This window comes from Schistocerca cancellata, chromosome 2 (assembly GCF_023864275.1).
Source record: "Schistocerca cancellata isolate TAMUIC-IGC-003103 chromosome 2, iqSchCanc2.1, whole genome shotgun sequence".
Classification (NCBI taxonomy): Eukaryota; Metazoa; Arthropoda; class Insecta; order Orthoptera; family Acrididae; genus Schistocerca; species Schistocerca cancellata.
In genome coordinates, this window is record NC_064627.1 from 371,241,206 (window position 1) to 371,255,897 (window position 14,692).

Consider the following 14,692-nt stretch of genomic DNA (forward strand, 5'->3'; position numbering starts at 1 on the left):
ACCTGCAGACCATGAGACGTGACCAGAGTGTCGATGATCTGCCGACGTCGCTGTCGTTTGTCGGACGCTGTATGATGGTTAGATGGTATTTCCAAACCCGCATGATCGTGACGCCGCGTTCGTATCACCACTCCTAATTTCTGGCGTGCCGGCAGAATTATTCTCGCCTTAGTTCTTTTCCATTCTAGCTAGTTGTCTGGGGCTGGCGGCTGAGTGTCCAGATCTCGGAGAACCACATAGCAGAAGTCGACAGTATTGCGATGCCAGTCAGCCAAGTCCTTCCTGTATCTCATCAATGTCCTCAGGATCGCTGATTTGATGCAGTCCATCCACCATGTCAATGCCGAGCGGTAACGGGAGAAGGCTGCCTACGTCTCAGTGACTTGCTGGCGACAAGTCAGATCATGCAGATGAGAAGTGTTTAGTTTCCATGGCGCACAACAGCGCCATACAGATTGGGTGGAAGGAGGACCGTGCAGATGTAAGCGCAATGGTCGGAAAAGGCCAGTGGCCAGCGTTCGGCGCCCCATATCGCAGATCTAAGAGTCTGTGAGGCATATATCCTGCCTAGATGGCTTGCGGAATAACTGGTAAGTAAGGAATGTCCTGAACGGTCGTTATGTTGGACTTACCAGGTATTGTGAAGCAGGAGGTCCCGCACCACTACACGTAGTTCCTGTCATGTAGTATAGTGTGTAACCTGATCTTTGGGGTGCAGAACGCAGTTAAAATCACCTCCTATTCGACAGTGGCCGTATCGCCCTAAAAACATGGGGGCGATTTCCTGTGACTAAAACTGGGCCCGTTCATGTCGTTGGTCAGGGCCTGAAGGAGCGTAGATATTAATGAAGCATGTCCCTATGGCAGTGAGTGCCATGCCCCGTGCTGATGGAAGTAAGGCGATGTCGGTGACAGAAATCTCGTGGCGGACGTAGATGGCCACTCCACGGCCCCTAGGATCACTCACGGAGTGAAGACGGATTTGCACCCTGGAACGGATGTTGTCAGTGCTGATGGTTCCTATCCGATAGGCCCGGTGGAAGACTGCTGGAGGCTGGTCCACACTGGCGTCGTGTTGCAGTGCAACATTATGCCGCTCGCCCCCAGGGCGTTGTGGGAAGAGTATGATTAATGGATCGGCCCCGACGGCGCAGGGTCCCGTAACGGGCACTGCTCCTCGACTTCCCCGTGCTATGCCGTGAAGGCGGGCATCTTTGTATCGTCCATCTTGTCTTCAGAAGATGATGTAGTGGGTCGTTGTGTAGTTTCGGCTGTGCTATGTCCTTTAAATAGTTCAGCGTCCGCATGGGGCGTTGGGGAGACGGGCGCAGGCACACCGGTGGATGGCTCCACGCTCATAACGTCTTCGTAGGCAGTAGCGGATTCGGGGGCGTCGTGCGGGTAGACGGCGTCGTCGTCCTCGATCTGCAACGTCTCCTCTTGGACGGAAACAGTGCGGCGCCTTACATTGCGACGTTTCGGAGAACATTGTTTCCTTATGCGATCCTCCGTGTCCGAAGATGGAAGGGAGTCGCGTAGCTCTCGCAGGAAGGCCGCCGTAGGGACGATGAGTAAGTCGATCTCCATCGTGTTGCCGAGTGTTTTGTCAGCGGCCGTTAGCGTCGGCACCGTCAGAGCGGGGTCGATGCCAGCTGAGGCGGCGGGCCATCCGAGGCGCTCTCCGTCGTGGAACGGTCGGACTCGTTTGTGGCGTTCGGGTGGCGTTGCGAAGAGGTAGGAGAAGCAAGAGCAGCGGCACAGGTCACTGGTAGTACCGTAGGTTGCGACGTGGGTGGTCCTTCGACAGCTGGAATTTGCGTAAAACGCCGTTGTAGGCATTCGGATCTAAGGTGACCTTCTTTGCAGCACTCGGAACAGGTCCGAGGCTGGCCGTCATATATAATTATTGCACGGTATCCGCCGATCTGTAAATAGGACGGGACATGGTTGTGGATATCAATGGTGACCTGTTGACGCCGTTTAGGGCAGGATGTGTCCGAAACTGTGTCCACTTCTCCGCAGTATGGCCGTGTACTGTGCCGTATGATCGGAGTGCCGTGACGACTTCCTCAGCAGGAAGTTCGAATGGCAATTCGAAAACGCTTATCGTACGCATACCTAAGCCCGCGTGGTCGACGGTTACCGTCCCAACATAGCCATCAGCATGACAGAAGCGGAGCCCCTATTTGGTCTCATTTAGGATGCGTTCGCACGCCACTTCATTAATGATTATAACATAGACCATGCTGCTGACGATCGACAAATGTGTTCCTATAATATCGGTCGGCGGTACCTTCACTTTCTCTCACAGAAAACGCTGCACCCCGAGTGCTTTGGGTAGGGCATAATCGTTGCAGAAAGTAAACCGGAGTGTAGATTTACGGTAACGGTTCGCCATGTATCGTAGACGGTAAACCAGCACTTAAGCAACGGCCGTCAGGATGTAAACAAGGCGAGCTTGGCTCCGCACACGGAAGAGACGCACGTGTCTGCTCTTTTGCCCTACCAAAGGCAGACAACGCCTGCTTCGGCTATCCTAGCACGCTTTGCATCCGACCCAAACTCCCATCTTGTTGCACATTACTTACTTAGCGCCCCCTGTCCACCAGTATGTCCGAAAGAACAGAAATCTACACATGTCAAAACATTATCATACAACAAGAAAAGCGATGATCACAATACTCCTCTCTCGGACACGCCTGAAAATTACTCTTATTTCCGTCGATGACTATCCCAGATAACGTGCTGTGTCCTCCCTATCAATAAGACCCTCATTCTTGTCACAAATGTCTTTGACTCCCCATATGGCTGTACTTTCGTTAATTAATATTAGTTTGGTACTATGTTGTATGTTTCTTGGAAGTCAAGTAATACTGTAACCACCTGATAGCTCTGTTCAACAGCGTTCAGGATGTCGTGCGGGAAAAGTCCAAGTTCGTGTTCCCTCGACCGATATGTTCGGAATTCAAGCTGGCTAGAACGGAGATCATTCTTTTCGACATACGTTAATACTTTTGAGCTCAAAATATGCAACATGCATATAACTGCTTTTGGACGATGCACTTCTGCTACTCTTCTACTTTACAGACGGGTGTGATCCTTGCTTTCTTCCAATTACTGGGTACAACTGTTTGTTCGATGGATCTACTGTGTATTATATTTAAAAGGGGGATAACTCAGCTGCGAATTTATTATATAATTTGACAGTGATTTCACTGGGGGGTTATACTTTATTTAATCTTATCGATTTCACCTGTTTCTCAACGCCGCTGACTCTAATTAACGAGTGCATCACATCTTTGCAGTGATGTGACAAATAAACTGGGGCAGTAATTCTAGATTTTTATTTACAAAATAACATTTTAAAATGGAGTTCAGCATTTCTCCTTTTGTTGTGATACCCTCAAATTGATTCTTGTGTCATCCTTGAATATCGGGACATTAAATTTTTTGCCACTTACAGTCTTTAAATATGACTCGAATTTATTTGGGTTTTGTGGGAGATTTTTCGACAAGGTAGTATTGAAGGCTACACACGTTGCCCTTTTTACAGCCGAACGAACCCGTTTCATCCAGCATCGATCGATAGCCCTATAATTCGTCATACATTTATTATGTTGTAAACGCCGTTCCTTTAGAAGTTTCTTTGCAGAGACCGTATACTGTGGAGGAGCCTTATCATCATGAGCTGTTCTACAAGGCCAACAATTCTTCCAAATTCGAGCCACAATTAATCCATATGTTCCCGACCAGAACTCGATGCTTCAAGTTTCTCCCTGAGAAACCGCTGCTTTATGTAGTTTACTGAACAAATAATTTTTCTACTCGTTTTAACTGCCATGGTACACTGGAAATCATTGTTGTTACTACTGTCTCATGGTCACTGACACCAATTTCAATGGTGACATCTCTTTATGTTTGCTTCAATTTGATTTTGATTTATTACTAATACTCACCCCACCCCCCCTTGAACCATGGACCTTGCCATCCGTTGGTGGGGAGCCATGCGTGCCTCAGCGATACAGATAGCCATACCGTAGGTGCAACCACAACGGAGGGGTATCTGTTGAGAAACCAGACAAACGTGTGGTTCCTGAAGAGGGGCAGCAGCCTTTTTCAGTAGTTGCAGGGGCAACAGTCTGGATGATTGACTGATCTGGCCCTGTAACACTAACCAAAACGGCCTTGCTATGCTGGTACTGCGAACGGCTGAAAGCAAGGCCGTAATTTATCCTGAGGGCATGCAGCTTTACTGTATGATTAAATGATGATGGCGTCCTCTTGGGTAAAATATTCCGGAGGTAAAATAATCCCCCATTCGGATCTCCGGGTGGGGACTATTCAGGAGGACGTCGTTATCAGGAGAAAGAAAACTGGCGTTCTATGGATCGGAGCGTGGAATGTCAGATCCCTTCATCGGGCATGTAGGTTAGAAAATTTAAAAAGGGAAATGGATAGGTTAAAGTTAGATATAGTGGGAATTAGTGAAGTTCGATGGCAGGAGGAACAAGACTTTTGGTCAGGTGAATACAGGGCTATAAATACAAAATCAAATAGGGGTAATGCAGGAGTAGGTTTAATAATGAATAAAAAAGCAGGAGTGCGGGTAAGCTACTACAAACAGCATAGTGAACGCATTATTGTGGCCAAGATAGATACGAAGCCCACGCCTACTACAGTAGTACAAGTTTATATGCCAACTAGCGCTGCAGATGATGTAAAAATTGATGAAATGTATGATGAGATAAAAAAAACTTATTCAGGTAGTCAAGGGAGACGAAAATTTAATAGTCATGGGTGACTGGAATTCGACAGTTTGAAAAGGAAGAGAAGGAAACGTAGTAGGTGAATATGGATTGGGGCTAAGAAATGAAAGAGGAAGCCGCCTGGTAGAATTTTGCACAGAGCATAACTTAATCATAGCTAACACTTGGTTCAAGAATCATAAAAGAAGGTTGTATACATGGAAGAACCCTAGAGATACTAGAAGGTTTCAGATAGATTATATAATAGTAAGACAGAGATTTAGGAACCAGGTTTTAAATTGTAAGACATTTCCAGGGGCAGATGTGAACTCTGACCACAATCTGTTGGTTATGAACTGTAGATTAAAACTGAAGAAACTGGGAAGAAGGTGGGAATTTAAGGAGATGGGACCTGGATAAACTGACTAAACCAGAGGTTGTACAGAGTTTCAGGGAGAGCATAAGGGAACAATTGACAGGAATGGGGGAAAGAAATACAGTAGAAGAAGAATGGGCAGCTTCGAGGAATGAAATAGTGACGGCAGCAGAGGATCAAGTAGGTAAAAAGACGAGGGCTAGTAGAAATCCTTGGATAACAGAAGAGATACTGAATTTAATTGATGAAAGAAGAAAATACAAAAATGGAGTAAGTGAAGCAGGGAAAAAGGAAGACAAACGTCTCAAAAATGAGATCGACAGGAAGTGCAAAATGGCTAAGCAGGGATGGCTAGAGGACAAATGTAAGGATGTAGAGGCTTATCTCACTAGGGCTAAGATAGATACTGCCTACATGAAAATCAAAGAGACCTTTGGAGAAAAGAGAGCCACTTGCATGAATATCAGGAGCTCAGATTGAAACCCAGTTCTAAGCAAAGAAGGGAAAGCAGAAAGGTGGAAGGAATATATAAAGGGTCTATACAAGGGCGATGTTCTTGAGGACAATGTTGTGGAAATGGAAGAGGAGGTAGATGAAGATGAAATGGGAGATATGATACTGCGTGAAGAGTTTCACAGAGCACTGAAAGACCTAAGTCGAAACAAGGCCCCGGGAGTAGACAACATTCCATTAAAACTACTGACAGCCTTGGGAGAGCCAGTCATGACAAAAGTCTACCATCTCGTGAGCAAGATGTATGAGACAGGCGAAATTCCCTCAGACTTCAAGATGAATATAATAATTCCAATCCCAAAGAAAGCAGGTGTTGACTGATGTGTAAATTAACGAACTATCAGTTTAATAAGTCATGGCTGCAAAATACTAACGCGAATTCTTCACAGACGAATGGAAAAACTGGTAGAAGCCGACCTCGGGGAAGATAAGTTTGGATTCCGTAGAGATGTTGGAACACGTGAGGCAATACTGACCCTACGACTTATCTTAGAAAATAGATTAAGGAAAGGCAAACCTACGTTTCTAGCATTTGTAGACTTAGAGAAAGCGTTTGACAATGTTGACTGGAATACTCTCTTTCAAATTCTGAAGGTGGCAGTGGTAAAATACAGGGAGCGAAAAGCTATTTACAATTTGTACAGAAACCAGATGGCAGTTCTAAGAGTCGAGGGACATGAAAGGAAGGCAGAGGTTGGGAAGGGAGTGCGACAGGGTTGTAGCCTCTCCCCAATGCTATTTAATCTGTATATTGAGCATGAAGTAAAGGAAACAAAGGAAAAGTTCGGAGTAGGTATTAAAATCCATGGAGAAGAAATAAAAACTTTGAGGTTCGCCGATGACATTGTAATGCTGCCAGAGACAGCAAAGGACTTGGAAGAGCAATTGAACGGAATGGACAGTGTCTTGAAAGTAGGGTATAAGATGAACATCAACAAAAGCAAAACGAGGATAATGGAATGTAGTCGAATTACGTCGGGTGATGCTGAGGGGATTAGATTAGGAAATGAGACACTTAAAGTAGTAAAGGAGTTTTACTATTTGGGAGCAAAGTAACTGATGATGGTCGAAGTAGAGAGGATATAAAATGTAGACTGGCAATGGCAAGGAAAGCTTTTCTGAAGAAGAGAAATTTGTTAACATCGAGTATTGATTTAAGTGTCAGGAAGTCGTTTCTGAAAGTATTTGTATGGAGTGCAGCCATGTATGGAAGTGAAACATGGACGATAAATAGTTTAGACAAGAAGAGAATAGAAGCTTTCGAAATGTGGTGCTACAGAAGAATGCTGAAGATTAGATGGGTAGATCACATAACTAATGAGAGGGTATTGAATAGAATTGGGGAGAAGAGGAGTTTGTGGCACAACTTGACTAGAAGAAGGTTCGGTTGGTAGGACATGTTCTGAGGCATCAAGGAATCATCAACTTAGTATTGGAGGGTAGCGTGGAAGGTAAAAATCGTAGAGGGAGACCAAGAGATGAATACACTAAGCAGATTCAGAAGGATGTAGGTTGCAGCAAGTACTGGGAGATGAAGAAGCTTGCACAGGATAGAGTAACATGGAGAGCTGTATCAAACCAGTCTCAGGACTGAAGACCACAACAACAACTAATACTCAGACATTACAATATTTTCTAAAACAGTTGCTTATAGAGCTAGATAATCATGATGGGAGCTTGTTGCCACGACTAGAGCCTGCATGAGTAGCATAAGTGTTGCAAAAGAGGGTGCTTATCGCAGGTTGGTGATGTGACACATGGCTCACTACATAAGAATACACTGATAAGCCAGAACGTTATGACCACCTATCTAAGAGCCTAACAGCCTAATTCCCAGAAATTCCGGAGAGGGGTAAGTGAGCTACGATGCCACAGTAAGTCACATCCCAGATGTGTTCAATCGGGTTCAGGTCTGGCGAGTTGGGGGCCAGCATATCAACTGTAACTCGCCACTGTATTGCTTGAACCACTCCATCGCACTCCTGGCCTTGTGACATGGCGCATTATCTGCTTGAAAATGTCACTGCCGTCCGGAAAAATTATCACCACGAAGGAGAGTACGTGGTCTGCAAGCAGTCTACGATACTCCTTGGCCATCACGGTACCTTGCACGAGGCCCACTGGACCCATGGATGCCTATGTGAACGTTCGGCTGATGAGGCCCATTGTTAGGAGTGTTCGGTGCCTTGTGCACTCAACACACTTGTACTCTGCCCAGCATTGAAGGCTGATGTTAGTTCAGCCACTGTTCCTCGCCTATGCTATTTTACCAGTCCGACATCTGTAATGAGGTGTGGCTGCCCAACCCCACGACGTCTGGAAGTGGTTTCGTTTTGGTTTCGCCACTTGTTGGAGACACACACCACAGCACTCCTCTATCCGAAAGGTCATGCAGTTTCCGAAATGCTCATGTTGAGACTCCAAGCCATCACAATCTGCCTGCCCTCCGTCAAACTGACTCTTAGACAGATCGCGCGCCTTCCCTATTCTACACACAGACAGCGCGCCTACTGATAGTACATGCGCCATGCGTGTGCCTGACTAGCAGTCATTCCTCGCCAGATGAGGCTGCTATTGCCTAAAGCGGGGGGGGGGGGGGGGGGGCTTTATATCGATAGTAGGTCCGTGGTCATAATGGCCTGGTTGATCAGTGTATATGTATGTTGCATGCTAATACATAGATGCGGAACGACCTGGCGAATGAGCGCCAAACATTCGTAATGTTAATTATAAATTAATAATTCGTTTTTAATGTACACTCATGCTCATAAATTAAGGATAATTGCAGAATGTGGTGCTACACAACGTGGCACTACACAAAACTGGCGCTAATAGCATAGGCACACAGGGAACACACACGACACGGATCTGTAAGTCCACGATGTTGGTGATGAGCAGAGAAAACCGTCCCGAAACACATGTGCTACAAAACGCCACTGTTTCCTGCGCATGTATCCCGACATCAGTATGGGATATGATCACCATGCACACGTACACAGGCCGCACAATGGGTTGGCATACTCTGGATCAGGTGGTCGAGCAGCTGCTGGGATATAGCCTCCCATTCTTGCACCAGTGCTTGTCGGAGCTCCTGAAGTGTCCTAGGGGTCGACCGAGAGCATCCCAGACATGCTCGATGGGGTTTAGATCTGGAGAACAGGCAGGCCACTCCATTCGCCTGATATCTTCTGTTTCAAGGTACTCCTCCACGATGGCAGCTCGGTAGAACGTTACAGTAGGAAGGCGGAACCCACTGCACCCCTGAAAAGGCGGACATACCGATGCAAAATGGGGTCCCGATACACCTGACCAGTTACAGTTCCTCTGTCGAAGACATGCAGGGGTGTAAGTGCACCAATCATAATCCCATCCCACACCATCAAACCACGACCTCGATACAGGTCCCTTTAAAGGACATTAAGTGGTTGGTATCTGGTTCCTGGTTCACGCCAGATGAAAACCCGGCGAGAATCATGGACTCGTCCTTGAACATAACCTGGGACCACTGTTCCAGTGACTATGTACTATGTTCTTGACACCAGGCTTTACGGGCTCTCCTGTGACCAGGTCTCCTGTCTTGCAGGTCTCCGGGCGAATAAACCATGTCTGTTCAGTCGTCTGTAGACTGCGTGTCTGGAGACAACTGTACCAGTGCTGCAGTAAGGTCCCGAGCGAGGCTACTTGCAGTACTCCGTGGCCGTCTGCGGGCACTGATGGTGATATATCGATCTTCTTGTGGTGTTGTACACTGTGGACGTCCCGTACTGTAGCGCCTGGACATGTTTCTTGTCTGCTGAAATCGTTGTCATAATCTTGAGATCACACTTTGTGGCACACGGAGGGCCCGTGCTATGACCTGCTGTGTTTGACCAGCCTCCAGTGCCCTAGTGTTCTTCCCCTCACAACGTCATCAGTATGTGTTTTTAAGCCATTTTTAACACACAGTCACCATTAACACGTCTGAAAACGTCTGCACACTTACTCGCTGCACCGTACTCTGACATGCACCAACACACCTCTGCGTATGTGGACAGCTTCCAGCGCCACCGTGCGATGACCGCAGGTCAAATGCACCGCATGGTCATACTCCGAGGTGATTTAAATCCGCAAACCGCCCACCAGAGCGCTGTTTCACCACGTATCAGCATTATCCTTAATTCATGAGCATAAGTGTAGAAAATGTCAGGAGAAGTCTATCAGTTATTTGCCGGAATTATGGCATTACAGGGCAGCAAACTTCAAGGTTGCTAAATAAGATATGGGGATAGTGTCATCCAAGAGTATACAAAAATATAGTACGTGTTAATTGCATCGCGCCCAAGTCAATCGTCGATTTGGTTTAGACGAGACGTCCCAGTAGGCCTTAGTCGTAATATTTTCTATTTTCGAATTAATTGTGTTCATTTATATCAGAAGTGTATTTCTGTCATGTTCACGCTGTTTATTCACAGTAAAATCGCAATGATGGCATCTCTAATTTTCATTTATTAACGGCATCTGCCCGTAATCTGTCTGAAGCCGCACATTATCAGTTACTTCATGATAATATTACCGACTACGAAAAAGTGCAACACCGAGTAGGTAGGAGACGGTCTAAATGCTTTCGTTGACAATTTATCCAGAGATGGACTAACCTCAAGTTGCCTCCCTAAATGAAATGGTTTTGTCCGATCTTTTAGTACGGCCAAGGCCAGTCACGAAGGAAGCGTCTGCTTCCAATTAGCAATGTCAGCGAATAGGCGTGAGAGCGGTGTTAGACGCTCTATTTATTACCATTAGATGCTTTATATTTCTGGCATGAGCTTGCTTACGATCTGTTTGTTCCAAGCAGTTATCAGAGAAAACATGTAGTGTTTTTCGTAGGATGTTTTGTCACCCACACCACTTACAAAACTATAATTATCGCAATTCATGTAGGCATGTGTAATTTTAAGAACCAAAACAGAGATCTCTAACGAACTTGTACGCAAAACTTTCGTGTGAACTTATGTGGATGTTCTAGTGTTCATAGCTTTCAGAAACTCGACTAAAAGCAAACGGAATAACAACATTCAAACACGATCGCTTAATTGAGAATTAGATTGAGCATTTATTCACTTCCGAAAAAGCCTGATACTTCTCTAACATAGTTGCTCTCCTGTTCTTATTTTTTTATTAGTAAATCAACTTCTAGTATTCTGTAATTGTTATATTATCCGCTGAAACAGCATAATATTTCGTTTTAAAGTTTCTTTGTAGGTGCCTTGGTGCCTGAATATAAGACGAAGAGACATTGTGTGAGATGGAGGGAATGGGGAGGGGAAGCCTCTAGATCACAAAAATAGCTGTAGCTGGCCATGGATTGTGACCTATGACATATTTAGTAGAGCATAACAATTTTACGAACCATATTACAGTACTTTTCCTAACTAGTGTACTTTTCTCAAAATCATTAATCTCTACACACAAGGATTAAATGAAAAGTCAGTTGATTTTAATTGGAATTAGATATAGACATTATTAAGCAGTAACAAGCTATAACAAAGTATAGGGAGCAACAAAATGCTTTATTTTAATATTCCAGAGATTATTCAACAATAAAATTTTGCAGAGTACAGTCTCAGAGTAAGTTCTCACTCCAGTTAAAGTCCCAGAAGAAAAATAGTGTTCCTATAGTAGATGATGAAATTACGATCTCTTGGGTTTTTCCAGTTCAGATGAACAAAGTCCTCATAAATCACCATGAGGCCCGAACTTTTCGACTAAACGTAGAACAGGGAATCAGTGATCATAAGGCCATTGCAGCATCACTGAATGTGACTGTAAACAAGAATTTAAAGAAAGGTAGAAAGATATTTCTGCTTAGCGAGAACAACAAAAAACAGATTTCAGAATACTTGAGCGGCAACATAAAAAATTCATCTCTAAGATCAAAAAAGTTGAGCATCAGTTCAGAAAGTTCAAGAGGAGTGTAAAATACGCCTTAGATATGTGTCTTGTCGAGAAAAATTATAAGGAAAGGCAAAGACACTCCGTGATTTGACAGCTGTGTTAGAAACCTACTATGAAACCAATGAGCTTCATTGTAAATTTAAATGTAACAAAAGCCTCACAAACAAAAACTGAAACAAACCAAAGTTAGTACAAGGAGAGCCACGCTTGGAACGTTCAAATAATTCCAAAGTAAAATCCGGTCTACCTTCTTGACAGAAATTCCTAAGAAGTTTTGGTCTTATGTTAAATCAGTAAATGGATCGAAACCATCTGTCCAGACACTCTTTGGCCATAACGGCATTGAAACAGAACATGACAGTGTAATGTTACACCTTCGACCATAGATACTAGTAGACTGGCCTTGCTGTGCAGAAGCTATGGAGCTAGTGTGGCTCCAACATAAACCACGTGACTGTTGGCAAAACGTGGCGGGATTTCAAATCAGCGGTCTGCCATCCTGTGTTTGTATCGGATTTTCCCCACATTTCTCAATTGACTGCCAAACGCTTCCAACAAAAACTACTTTTTTATTTGTGAAAAATTATGCCAGAACTACATTTGACCTGGATTTGTTCAAAGTACCATTTATAAAATCTAACAAATACATCGAACGCCACTCTGGTGAGCAGCGGGACGAAATTACTATAAACTATCAATTATAGTAAAATGTCGTTAAAATTCTTTTAAACAGTAAGAGTGGGCTCGTGTCAAAACTTTAAACATTGTATTCGCCACGTTTCGAGCTTTAGTCACTTATAAAAGAAAATGGGCTATGGGAATTATGTCAACTATAGGTGTCAAAATTGTTTACTTTAGGAGCAGATCCATTTTAGAGTATCAATTTTAGGTGCACTTCAAAGGTTCAGTTCCCACTATTTTTACAAAAGTTTAAACTATCAGTTAAAAAAAATGATATTTTATATGAAAGGTGAGACTTTGCAGTTTCAGAAAATAATTTTGGAGCCTAGGTTTAAAAATGACAGACATTGTAAATACAAATTATAGATATACATTGTAAATAATAACTAACCTATCAAAACACTTCTCCGCGAAGTGCTTCGAGCAAAGGCGCGTATGTGCAAACGGCTTAAAGTTTTTCCGTTTCAGGGCCTGTATCCAAAGCTGCCTTCGGTTTTCATCCTTAGGGAACCTATGAGTAGGAACGAGAAATGATTATACTTACTTCTGTAACCGAATTATCACAGATACTTTCCAAAATGTAATATGAGTCTGACTTTACAGGCATCACTTTCAACACTTTAATTTACGTAATACTCTATTTCAAGTGTAAAAAACATATAAAAGTCACTTCAGCAGATTTCAATAAACGCATCTGCACTATCTTAGACACACTTACACGTGAAATGTAATGCCATTTCCCCGACAAAACGCTGAGTACAGCCATAAGCGCAACACGAAACAACCATGATTTGCCAACATTCACGTGACTTCAGCCCAGAGATGTTGGAGGCACGAAAATGACGTCAGGGCAAGTCTATTATATTTATGGTCGAAGTGCTACACATGTTTGGGTGAGCTAGCCAGTCATCCAGAATTGCTATGAGGTAAGGTGCATCTGAGGTACAGTATGACTCAGCGCTAGCAGGCCCAGGACTGAGGGCAGACCACTGCAGCTGCTCCAGGTGAACCAGGTGCATCAGCAGAGGACGAAATGTGGATTAATACCAGCACGGGGGATTATGGCGACAGATGGTCGCTTGGGGGGGGGGCAGATATTAGTGCAGATATTAATGCAAATTTGAATACATTCCCGTTTTCATAAAAATAAGGCGCATCCAACGACACAACAATAATTTTAATCTCTTTAAAAATACGGAAGTTAATATTTGTCAGTGAATAAGCATTTTCACAATGAACCACTGAATTAATAACTTTTAAACGTTTCATACGATTTCAACAAACAATATCTCAGATGATATCATTGCGTGATAGCTATCACCTCAGAAAACCACTCATAAGTATCTATTTTATTTATAAACTTATAACATCTTTTATATACTTTTTATTATGCAAGTATTTGCCAGAATATTACATACTCCGCAATTACGCAGCAAATGAACACAGAACCAGTACGTCATATTTTGCCATACTTGTGTTCGTACTTAATAAACATTTTCTATTTTGCCAATAACTTTACCCACCAGGGTAGCCAAGAGCGCTAACGCACTGCTTCCTGGACTCGGGTAGGCGCGCCGGCCCCGGGTCGAATCCGCCCGGCGGATTAACGACGACGGCCAGTGTGCCGACCAGCCTGGATGTGGTTTTTAGGCGGTTTTCCACATCCTACTGGATGAATACCGAGCTGGTCCCCACGTCCCGCCTCAGTTACACAACCTGCAGACGTTTGAAACACATTCAAGCTATTTCACGATTTACACTAGACGCAGACAGCTGGGGTACACTAATTCCGTCCCAGGGGGGATGGGGTGACAGCAAGAAGGGCATCCGGCTACCCCTTAACATTAACATGCCAAATCCGGTTAACCATGGCCGACCCTGCATCACTGCGGGACAAGGCGCAAGCGATAGATAGATAGATAGATAGAATTTTGCCAGTAACTTTATTTAAATGTTAATTGCAAGTGCCATTAAGAACTGTGCTAATTTAAAAGTGGTCAATCACATGTGTTAGTGGACACCACCATTGAAAAGAGAACCAAAAGACTCTTCTGTCAAGAAAGAATGAATAACTGTTGAAACATTATACACTCCTGGAAATGGAAAAAAGAACACATTGACACCGGTGTGTCAGACCCACCATACTTGCTCCGGACACTGCGAGAGGGCTGTACAAGCAATGATCACACGCACGACACAGCGGACAAACCAGGAACCGCGGTGTTGGCCGTCGAATGGCGCTAGCTGCGCAGCATTTGAGCACCGCCGCCGTCAGTGTCAGCCAGTTTGCCGTGGCATACGGAGCTCCATCGCAGTCTTTAACACTGGTAGCATGCCGCGACAGCGTGGACGTGAACCGTATGTGCAGTTGACGGACTTTAAGCGAGGGCGTATAGTGGGCATGCGGGAGGCCGGGTGGACGTACCGCCGAATTGCTCAACACGTG